Here is a 12,317-nt window from a genome sequence, read left to right as displayed (position 1 = left end):
ACTTTGCCAACAAAGGTCCATCTAGTCAAGGCTATGGTTTTTCCAGTGGTCATGTATGGATGTGAGAGTTGGACTGTGAAGAAGGCTGAGCACCGAAGAATTGATGCTTTTGAGCTGTGGTGTTGGAGAAGACTCTTGAGAGTCCCTTGGACTGCAAGGAGATCCAACCATTCCATTCTGAAGGAGATCAGTCCTGGGTGTTCTTTGGAAGGACTGATGCTGAAGCTGAAACTCCAGTACTTTGGCCACCTCATGCGAAGAGTTGACTCATTGGAAAAGACTCTGATGCTGGGAGGGATTGGAGGCAGGAGGAGAAGGCAGGAGGAGACAGAGGATGAGATGGCTGGATGGCATCACCGACTTGATGGACGTGAGTTTGAGTGAACTCTGGGAGTTGGTGGTGGACACGGAGGCCTGGCGTGCTGTGATTCATGGGGTCACAAAGAGTCGGACATGACTGAGTGACTGAACTGAACTGAATGTGGTCTTGGAGGTATGAAAACTCAGATAGGACCCAAGTCAAGGATCTACTAAAATAATTGCTTTTCTATTTGCTTTTTACATTTTTCTGTTTCCTGATTTTTCTCCAGCAGATCTGCATTATTCTAGTCTAAAGATACTATGTGAGAACTAGGTTCACATCTATCCATTAGTCCTTCCACTCTCACGGGCCTTTCTTCCTTGTTGGTAACATGAGAAGTTTGGACTCTTTGATGCTTAAATTCATTTCAGCCCTGACAAACCAGAATTCGAGGACTCTAAGGAAATGGGAGTCAAGATTGAGGAGGAGACCACTTGAAATAACAGGAATAATGTGGCCATAAATCTCTATATGTTAACATGGAATGACCTCAAAATAAAATTTTTTTAAGGGAGAATGCAGAATACTGCATAGTTTTGGTGTGCGTACAAAGAAGCTATCTTGAATGATCTGAAAGAAACTGGTTACAATAATTCCTCTGAGTTAGGGGTAGGTGTGGAACTGGGGGTCATTTTTTTTAAGTTTTTAAAAGAATATTTATTTATTTAGGCTGCTCAGGATCTTAGTTGCAGGCACATGGGATCTTTAGTTGGAGCATGTAGGATCTAGTTTCCTGACCAGGGGTCGAACCCGAGCCTTCTGCAGGGAAGCCCTCTGGGGGTAATTTTATACTCTTTGGTGCACTTGGGATGTTTAGCAGCTGAACTATATTGCCTTCTCAAATCAAGAAAAAAAGAAGTAGGAACGTGTCATACCAACTTCCTGCCATTTAACTTTACAAACATCTAGAGCATTTAATATATGCCAGATATTTTCTTTGCATCCTCTCCCTTCAACGGCACCTCAGCTTGCAAATTAGGTATTATCTCTATTTTACAGATGACTCAGAGAAGTTTTATCAGTTCCTAGGGTCATTCAGCTTATGAGCAGCAGAGCTAAGATTTGGGCCCCCTACTCTGCTTGTCTCTCGAGAACATATTTGTATTTCCAGGGTATTTCACAAAGAGAGATGGAGGCCAGCAGTTCTAGATGATTCTGACCCAGAGCAATGAAGAGAGCATATGATTGTGGAGTGTGTGCATAGCAGAGGGATTGTGGGTACCAGGTGTTGCAGGGAGCCCACACTTGATTTTTATTACTGGGTGTAGCTGAGGCGTTGCTACACCTGCCCTCTGCCTGCCTCTCCATGTGCCAGAAGCTGCTTTCTGGCAGTGCCTGTGTTTCTCAGCCTGAAGGCTATTTTTCTCCTTGTGTGAGATGGTTTGATCCCAGCTGAGTGCCAATGAATTGATGCTTTTGAACTGTGGTGTTGGAGAGGACTCTTGAGAGTCCCTTGGATGGCAAGGAGATCCAACCAGTCCATCCTAAAGGAAATCAATCCTGAATATTCATTGGAAGGACTGATGCTGAAGCCCCAATACTTTGGCCACCTGATACGAAGAACTGACTCACTGGAAAAGACCCTGATGCTGGGAAAGATAGAAGGCAGGAGGAGAAGGGGGACGACAGAGGATGAGATGGTTGGATGGCATCACCGAGTCAGTGAACATGAGTTTGAGCAAGCTCCGGGAATTGGTGATGAACAGGGAAGCCTGGCAGGCTGCAGTCCGTGGTGCTGCAGAGTCAGACACAACTGAGCAACTGAACAACAACGGGCAAGCCAAAGTGTTGGAGAGGGAATATTCTAGAGGCAACCTTCAGGCACATGAGCTGGATAGGTGTTGCAGCTCCCTTGCCTTGTGGGTTAGGCTCACTGGCCGGCTCCTGAGGTCCCTGGCAGGATTGAGCCCCAGCTGCCCGCTGAGATTGCTGACTCATCACCACTCTTTATTGTCTTCCTTCTCTTCCAGCAGCCTCTGCTCATCTGTGGCCAAGTTTCCTGAGATCACCTCCCAGACCAGTCACTTGTGTTTGCTCCCTTGCTTCAGGGACTGCTTCTGGAAACCTCAAATTGTGGCGAAAGGAAAAGCCCTGTAGAGGGATGACTCTAAGCAGAGAAGCCCACCCAGCATTTCCTATTAGGCTGAAAACAACATATCACTCCTATTTCGTGTGCACAGCTGATTTCCTGTGCCAGACTCTGACACATCATTTTGAGTGGGTAAGTGCAGGACACCTACACTTTGCATCGGCAGGCACAAGGACATGGGGACAGGTCTTGGACCTTTGTCCACATCACTTACAGCCAGGCCACCAGCCAGGAGATGGCATGGAGAAGCCTCTCTGTGGTGGAGGGCTGCCATCCATGGCTGGGGCGAGAGACAAGAGGGGTCGAGCTCAGTCCATTTTGACTGCAGCCATCCACACAGAGATGGAGCGGGCATGCCACCTCTTGCTCTGGACCCGACCTCTCCTTGGCAGGCTCCCAGACCCATCCCTGCCTGCTGCTGGCTCTGCCAGAACCTTCTCCCTCTTAGGGCTTTTGAAAGAGATTCTTTCTGTTGTTTTTAGCAAAATATAACCCAACGTGACTGGGAATTGCATACTTGAGTAAGTATGCATACTGGAGCAAGTCAGAAAAAGACGAATGCCCAGCAATCTTGCTCTGTTTGCACTGTTCCAGGGATCATGACCTCCATCTGTGTACGTGTGCAAGGGAAGGAAAGCCACGTGGAGACTTGCACATGTGCCAGGTAAGCAGGAGCATGAGGGCTTCTGTCAATTAAGGCAGATGGTTTTCATGTGAGTGGCAAAGCTTATGGCGCTGAGTCGTGCTTATTTTTCACCCTCTCTTACTTTGAATTGGGCTCAAATTGAAGTGTGAAAATGAGATGGCAGATGGATTTAACAATTCCTTCCCTGTTCCCACTAACTGCTCTCTTGGGTCAATACCTCCAGACTATAAATTAAGCCTGAAATTTTCTATCAGGTCCCTTCTACCTGCTTGGTCTCATCTCAGTTCAGACTAATTTGGTTGTTGAGTTTTAAGAAGTGCCCTCTATGACCCCACATTTCTTTTCAAGGTTGACCCATCCAGATCTCAAAGGCTTGAAGACTTTTGGTATTGTTTTTCTTCTTGATCACTATCTCATCGAACTCTCCACTCCATCACTCTTCAGGGGTTTGTCCTTCACAGCACTTTTCCAAGTCACATTTCCCTTTTGATTTCCACCATCTGTGTCTCTTAATACAAGGACAGAAGATGGCTGGTTTATCTGAATTCTTGTACTAGTATTCTAGTGGATTTCCTTTCTGGAGTTGGAGCACTTTCTATAGAGCAGGGTCCTATTAATCTTCAAAACTGCTCAGGACTTCCCTGGCCATCCAATGCTTAGGGCTTTGGGCTTCTATTGAAGAGAACACAGGTTCGATCCCTGGTTGGGGATCTTTATACTCCCCCGTGTGGCCAAAAAAACCCTTCTCTGTTAGTAACTTTCAAATATACAATATAGTCTTATTAACTGAACTTTACCATGCTGACATGACATCCCCGTGATGTGTTTATTTTATAGCTGGAAATTTGTACCTTTTGAGTCCTTCACTCATTCTGCCCAACCCGCTGCCTCTGGCAGCCAACATGGTGTTCTCCATGTCTGAGTTTGCTTTTTTGGTTTGGATTTTTTTTTAATATTCCATTTTTAATATGGTCCTTGTCTTTTTCTAATATATGTCATTTAGCATAATGCCCTCAAGGTTCATTTATGTTGTTACAAGTGGCAAGATTTTCTTTTTATGGCTGAAAAGTGTTACATTACATATGTGTATACTATACATATATCTCTCACATTTTCTTATCTATTCATCAATCAGTGGACATGTAGGTTGCTTCCATGTCTTGGCTATTGTAAGCATTAGTACATTGAACATCAGTGTACATATATCTTTTCAAGTTAGTGTTTTCATTTCCTCTGGGTAAATAACCCAGAAGTGGAATTGCTGGATTGTGTGGTAACTCAATTTTTAATTTGTTGAGGAACCACCAAACTGTTTTCCATAGTGTCTGTGCTAATTTACATTTTCACGAAAAGTACACAAGGGTTCTCTTTTCTCTGACTTGCTTTAGTTTGTATTATCATCTCTAGATCCATCTATGTTGCTGCAAGTGGCATTATTTCATTCTTTTTTATGGCTGAGTAGTATTCCCTTGTATACATGTCTGCTTTTTTTTTTTTTTTTTTTTTTGGTCCGTTCACCTGTAAATGGGCTTTTAGGTTGTTTCCATGCCTTGGCTGTTGTGAATAGTGTTGCTGTGAACATAGGGGTGCGTGTATATTTTTCACTTACAGTTTTCTCTGGCTATTTATATACCCAGGAGTGGGATTGCAGGAGCATATGGCAGCTCTATTTTTAGTTTTTTTTAGGAACTTCCATACTCTTCCCATAGTGGATGCACCAATTTACATTCTCACCAACAGTGTAGAAGGGTTCCCTTTTTTCTCCACACCGTCTCCAGCATTTATTGTTGGTAGGTTTTTTGATGACGACCATTCTGACTGGTGTGAGGTGATACTTCATTGCAGTTTTGATTTGCATTTCTCTAATAATTAGCAATGTTGAGCATCTTTTCATGTGCCTGTTGGCCATCTGTATGTCTTTGGAGAAGTATCTATTTAGGTCTTCTGCACATTTTTTGACTGGGTTGTTTTTGTTGTTGTTATTAAGTTGTATAAACTATTTGTATATTTTGAAAACTAAGCCTTTGTTGGTTGCATCATTTGCAAATATTTTTAAACAGTCTGTAGGTTGTCCTTTCATTTTGTTAATGGTTTCCTTTGCTGTACAAAAGCTTGTAAGTTTTATTAGGTCCAATTTGTTTATTTTTGCTTTTATTTCTATTGCCTTGGGATACCGACCAAGGCAATAGAAATAAACATTAGTACAGTTTGTGTCAGAGAATATTTTGCCTATGTCCTCTTCTAGGAGTTTTATGGTCTCATCTCTTATATTTAAGTCTTTATGGCTTGATGTTCTTCACACATCAATGTAGAAAGAGATTCTTCATTTTTCTCCCACACAGATGCAGAGCACTCCATTCCATTCCATTATTAGTTACTTATCAATCAACATTTAGACTGTTTTAAATCTTTAGCTGTTTTAAATAAGTAGTATACATTCTGCCTAAATTCTAATATTCTATAATATGTATCTTTACATTTATCAATGTCATTGACTTCAGATTTTACTATATGTGCAATGAGAAAATATTGATAGATTTGCAGTGAAAGAGAGAAATGATCCCATTTATTTTTGCCAGCGAGGTTATCTAGATTGAAAGCAAAGGACCTGAGCACAGGCTAATGAGAAAGATAGAGTACGACTCAAAGAAGAACCAAAAAATACAAGTTACTTTTGTCAAGAAGTCTGGCTACCTGTCAGGACAGAAAAACAGCCTTTCTACTGCAGTTCTCAATAACTGAGTCTGTGTCATGAAATAAAGTAGTTCCTCTGAGATGCTGAGCTTCTGGAATTTTGAGCACATGCTGCTTGTTGCACATTGCCTGGGGGGCCCTCTGCAGAGAGGGGCCAGTTGTGTTATGTGGTTTCCATACCAAATCATATGGTTTCCATACCATAGGCAGTCAGTCTGTTAGTTAGCCGACACAAGGGCCAGTCACCATCTCGGCCTATCAATAGCCCAGTTCTGAAAGTTTGAAGAGTTATAGGCTGGATTTTTTCCAGCTCTAAAAGCAGGGCCCTCAAAGGAGGGCTGACAGCAGTCCCCTGAAAACAATCTACTTAAGTCACACGAAGAATGTTTAAATTTTTAAGTTCTTGCCAATGTCTGTTCAATTCATGTAAGGCTCGCTTAATATTTAGTTGAAGCTTTGAAGAGAATTACATGGTGAAGGCTTTGCTGGGGGTGGAAGCTGGGGTCTGGCAACAGGGCAAGAGTTCTTCATTTCTTTTGCCACTGCAGTGTTTCATCTTAGAAAAATATTTTGCAACCCACTGACACATCTGTTGGCCACATGGAGGTCAAATCCGGATGAGTATGAATTAGAATTATTTTGCCTCCATCTCAGAAAATTCGGTAATTAAAATAAAGGTGAAGTTCAGGAAAGTTATGTCTCTGTTCTTAAAGATATTAGTACTACTGTCTGATTAATGAGCCTTGGGTCTGAGTCTGGGGGCCCTTGTGTGCTCTTGGCTCTTACTGGCAGACTGCTTCCTATGGGAAATATAGAATTCAGACCCTTTGTGGTTCCACATAAGCGCCCATGTGTTAAGAAACCAAAGCTTCCATTTCTAACTGCACAAGTGGAGACCACCCAGGCCTGGGAGAACTGCTGGGATCCAGCCGCTCAGATGTGACATTGTAATTATTCAAAGGATATTTGCATTCGTTTTTTCTTAGTTTTAGAAAGTGAGCTTGATATGAGATCTGAAATTGTTTCTCTGAGCTGTCAGGGGTGGCTGCAGGCCTGGCCTGGCTCAGGTGATGCTGTCTTTGGAACACGGAGGTGGGGTCCCCTTTTCCAGTCAGGTGTGTGTGTGTGAGAGGAACAGAGCCTGAATGACTTCAGCACAGTCCCTTCTCACTCTTACAGGCCCTGGAAACACAAGGCATTGATTCCTGACTTCCCATATCCTGATCTTGACCCCAAGCCCCAGTGGGACCCTAGTTCAGGATCCCAAGGATGACTCCTTGACTTGGTGTGCCTCCTGAGTCGAGAAAAGACACCAACAGCCATGCTTTCCTTTCAAATCACTTACAGCAAGACAGAGGGACTATTTTTGTGGATGATGATCTATATTAAATCACATTCCACAGACCTCCTACTTACTGAGCTGTTGTTCTAGAAACGATGAACTTGGGAAGAGAAGCAGGAAATATGCTTGGGCTGTAAGCAAACCGGATCCTAGAAATCTTTTGGTCTCATCCTAGGGCCTTAAACAGTGACTCTTAGTGCTGCCATAGCAGAGTTTGAAATGGTTATTATATTCTGCTGAAATAATATTAGACCGTGTGATAGTGAGTCACAGCACTTAAACCAGTCCAGATTCCCCCATCTCCACATCAGCTCCTGTTCTATAATGTCAGATTGGTGCAGGTGGACAGCAAAGACCACTATCTTTCTAGCAATGCCACAGGCTCCATGCTGAGGACAAACGTTTGAGCTGATGGCAAGGAGCAGTAGAAGAAGAAAAATACAGAGAACACTTGGAAAGAAGAAAGAGGGGCTGAGCGTGCAGCACAGGGCTTAATGTCTCAGACACAGGAACGAAAGGCAGGGGGAAGAGGGGAAAGAGGAAGGAAGACAGCAAGGAGGAGGAAGCAGGGCTTCAAGGGCATTTGGACCTCATCCTTAATGCCCGCTCTAAAGAGCTGGATCGTTCAGATTTGTACACAAAGTGAAGACACATTTTACACCAGGAAAAAGGGAGAGTTCTCCGTGACTAGGGTGTCCCTATAATTCATCTTCTAAACCAGGACTTTTTCGTGTAAAAGGGTGTGCCCAGTGGATGAGATCCAGGGACACATGGTTACCCCTGCAGGCCTGTGAGAGACCAGGAAAGAGTGGCCATCTAAGGGACATGTCTACGTGTGGGTTCATTTTCAAGTTCATGATTTGGCGCTTCGGGTTAGCTCTGCCCTCGGTAAAGACTGTGTACTGAACCAATCAATAGACTTTACTCTTGTCATTCTTATCGAAATTGGAAATTTAGGGAATTCCCTGGCGGTACAGTGGTTAGGACTCCACACTTTCACTGCAGAGGGTAGGGGTTCAGTCCCTGGTTGGGGAACTAAGATCCCACAAGCTGAGGGGCAAAATAAAAATAAATGAAATGGAAATGACTCTACCATTGCATCTTAAGTTTAAGGAAATTAATTCTCAAAAGCATCCCTTGTGGGAGGGTGAAAGGAGTCATGTTATATTTGAGTTCATATGAAGCCTTTCATATCAAAATCCTCCCTAAATTATTTTAACAAGATATTTTTAGTGGAAGACCTATTAGCCCGAAATGACCTCAGTCAGTCCTGATTTGGGATACCTATGAAAGTCACTAGTAAAATATTTTAATAAAGATTTGGCCATTTTTCCTGGACATAAGATGATATCTAATATGTTTTGACTGCTTACTGGGGGCCAAGCACTGGCTAAACCTTTTACTCATATCAGCTCATCAATCCACTGAAAATACCTATGAGAGAGGAACTGTACCCTCCCCCCCACCCCTACCATTTTGCAGAGGGAAAAACTGAGGCACAGGAAGGCTCAGTGCCCTCACAGCACAAATTTTAAATCTCTCCCCTGGAGACAGCTTGATAGTTTGGAAGAGAATTGGCCAAAGAGCCAGGAAACATCAACCCTCCGCCCACTCCAAAATCAGCCTGATTCTCAAGGATAACAGCTTTTAGATGTCTTTAAACATAGAAAGTATTACATACCTTACTTGCCAGACTTTGTTGAAATAAAATGCAACTCTTGCAGACAAATCTGTCCTGAAAGGATCAAAGTTTGCCACAACTGAGCAGTTTTGAAAGTGAGAAGTCAAGGGACTCAGAGGCATGTCTTTTGCCCTGGTTGGTTCTGAACGCTTGAGTTTGTCACCTCAACTTCTTGTCTTCCCCATCTGTAGACTAGGGATGGAAATGTATTTTCAGGTTTTCTCAGGGTTATTTAGAAGGTAAAAAAATAAGGTATTTGAAAGCTCCTTTAAGATTTATAAATTTGTTGTTCAATCACTCAGTCATGTCTAGCTCTTTGCAGCCCCATGGGCTGCAGCAGTGCAGGCCTCCCTGTCATTCTCCAAAGGACCATCTCTGGGAGTTTGCTCAAACTCAGGTCCATTGAGTCGGTGATGCCATACCATCACAAATATGAGGGACTGTGCCTATGATCTGTGCACGTAGCTTTTTTCACCCTGAAATGAACATGAATATTTCAGGTGACTTCTGTGTTGGGTCCCACACTAATTCTGATTCCTAAGTTTGTTCATTGCCAAGTGGCTTCAGAGTAACTTACTGATTTGTCTAAAGCAGTCTGGCTTCCTCCCTGTGGGTGAAACCAGCAGAGAAGTCAGAGAGTTTTGGAACTTACATCCAGATGTTTTCAAAATGCTTTCCAATGTGCACTCAACTGCCATGGTATTTCTCCATTTCCCCAAAGATTCAGGAAATAGAAATGTTTCCACATACAGCAGTGTATACTCTCAGTTACAGCCAATATGCACGTTGACTATTTTGCCTTGAAGAGGTTTCTGTATAGTTGGAACATTCTAGACAGACAGTGACACTTGGCTTCTGAGCATTTCCCCCCCCTTTTCTTTCTTTGTTTCTTTATCTTATCCAAAGACCCCCATCCAAGGACCACTAGAAACACCTGTAGTTGACATGAACATATTGTAGAACATGTTGGGTTTATTGCTCTGTACAGAGACTTCCCATCATGGGGAGCCACTGGCATTTCATTAAGAGGTTTTTAAAAAGGATTTATTTTAGAATTTGGGCTTGTGTTAGGTGACTTGGAGGAGAGTTTGAGGAAATAGGGTTTTGCTTTAGAGTGGATACTGAATAAGTGGGTGTCTTTCCATGATTGGGTATTTTAATCTTAGTTATAAGGCAGAAGAACTACATCAAGGACAAAGCTATAGTTGGTAGAAGCCACAGTCGTTTGAGCAAGACAGGACACGTTTGGTCATTTTTTTGACCTTACAATGCTCATGTTTTGTCTTCCGTATTCAGGACAGTCTCATTTTTGTCTTGATCACTCCTGGTCATGGAGTGGCCTTGTCTGACATTGATGGTCTGTGAAATATTTCTGTTCAGAAGAACACCCAGACTCAGCTCTGAGGACCAGGCCAGCTTCTAGAAACATCATTGCCTAGTTGATAAGGGACTGCTTTTCTGTTTTTTGATCATTACTATGAAATCCAGTGTACCTTAATGAATTTTTACAAAATAAACACCCTTGTAACCACCATGCAGGTCAAGAACTCAAGCTGCGCCAGTCCCTCCCAGTGCCCATCTCAGGCCCAGTCCCAAAGGACCCACTGCTCTTTCACAGCAATCACTTCCTTTTGTTTGTTTATCATTTTATTACACAGGGTCTTCTCCATAGTCATTGTGATTTGGTCTGCTGCTGCTGCTGTGTCGCTTCAGTCGTGTTCGACTCTGTGTGACCCCATAGACGGCAGCCCGCCAGGCTCCCCCATCCCTGGGATTCTCCAGGCAAGAACACTGGAGTGGGTTGCCATTTCCTTCTCCAATGCATGAAAGTGAAAAGTGAAAGTGAAGTCGCTCAGTTGTGTCCGACTCTTAGTGACGCCATCGACTGCAGCCTACCCCTCTTCCGATCATGGGATTTTCCAGGCAGGAGTACTGGAGTGGGGTGCCACTGCCTTCCCCTCTTGACTGCTTTAGGTATTAAAAAATAGGGCTCTGCATGTGCTTATATAGTGTGAATTATTTGATAGGTTGCTCTTTCTGGTAGATTTTCCCACCATTTTAAAGTAAAGATACACATCTTTCAACCCTGAAATTAGGTGCATTCAATTTTAACAAATTATTTTTGAGTTTTAAAAAAATATGTGGTAGAAATTTTGATATAGTTAATACAATCAATTAGTTTCATTAGGAGAAGACAGACTATTTTCAGGAATGATTAGTTCATGAAAGTATCCAACTACGTTGATAAGAAGAAAATAAAATGACAAAATGCATGTTACAGTGCCCCCAAAGATGCTTTAAAAACTAGTAAGTCATGGCAGATGATGTATATATTCATGAAGCTTTAATTTCATGCAGTTATGCATTTCTCACAAATCACTTTGGTTGTGTGATCTTCACACTGAGGGATGTGTTTAGATAAAGCCATTTATGATTTCAGTTGTTAAACTGCAATATTTTATAGCATTTATTCAGTGCATCCTGATTTCTTTAAGGTTTAAATGTTACCATTTTTCCTGAAAACTAAAAAGTTTCTCCTAGTATAGAGGACCTGTCAGCTCCTATTGTTAAAACTGAAACTGCCCTGAGATAGTCTTGAGTTTTAAGAACACATTTTACTTTCACTGTCCGATCAGTTCAGTCACTCAGCCGTGTCCGACTCTGCAACCCCATGAATTGCAGCATGCCAGGCCTCCCTGTCCATCACCAACTCCCAGAGTTCACTCAGACTCAAGTCCATTGAGTCAGTGATGCCATCCAGCCATCTCATCCTCTGTCGTCCCCTTCTCCTCCTGCCCCCAATCCCTCCCAGCATCAGAGTCTTTCCCAATGAGTCAACTCTTTGCATGAGGTGGCCAAAGTATTGGAGTTTCAGCTTCAGCATCATTCCTTCCAAAGAACACCCAGGACTGATCTCCTGTAGCATGGACTGGTTGGATCTCCTTGCATCCCAAAGGAATCTCAAGAGTCTTCTCCAACACCACAGTTCAAAAGCATCAATCCCTCGGCACTCAGCATTCTTCACAGTCCAACTCTCACATCCATACATGTCCACTGGAAAAACCATAGCCTTGACTAGATGGACCACTGTAGACTTCTCCAATTCAGTAACCTGTCCTTCATTATAAAAGATCACTGTAACCCAGTCACCATCTTTTTTTGGTGGGGATGGCTTCACTCAGCTTGTAGGATCTTAATTCCCCAGCAGGGATTGAACCCCCTCTCTCGGCAATGAAAGCACAGAATCCTAACCACCAGAGAATTTGCTCCACATAGTCCTTTACTCTAAATCTGTTGTAGGATTTTCCCCTTCTCCAGTCGCGATGATATATATTGACCCATCTTGTTCTTTTCTGATAACCATGATGAGCAATGACTATATTTTTGCAGGCTAAAGCTAAAATTCAGCAAGACTAACCAGCCCCTCTAAGAATTAAGCCTGTTCTCAATAATGCTTTGCGGGGCAGGGTGGGATGGGGCGGGGTGGGGGGTGGGCGGGGGGAG

The 12,317-nt window shown here is 43.0% G+C and overlaps 1 long non-coding RNA gene across 1 annotated transcript; it reads left to right on the top strand.

Moving 5' to 3' along the window:
* Positions 1–2,055: 2,055 nt before the first annotated feature.
* LOC123331947 lies at positions 2,056–10,608 on the top strand. Its single transcript, XR_006548758.1, has 3 exons — positions 2,056–2,582; positions 3,045–3,114; positions 10,472–10,608. It is a non-coding gene; the product is annotated as an uncharacterized LOC123331947 (long non-coding RNA).
* The last annotated feature ends 1,709 nt before the right edge of the window (positions 10,609–12,317 follow it).

The sequence above is a fragment of the Bubalus bubalis genome, chromosome X (genome assembly GCF_019923935.1).
Source record: "Bubalus bubalis isolate 160015118507 breed Murrah chromosome X, NDDB_SH_1, whole genome shotgun sequence".
Classification (NCBI taxonomy): Eukaryota; Metazoa; Chordata; class Mammalia; order Artiodactyla; family Bovidae; genus Bubalus; species Bubalus bubalis.
Note: the sequence above shows the minus strand (reverse complement) of the source record. Positions and strands in the feature narration are given on the sequence as shown.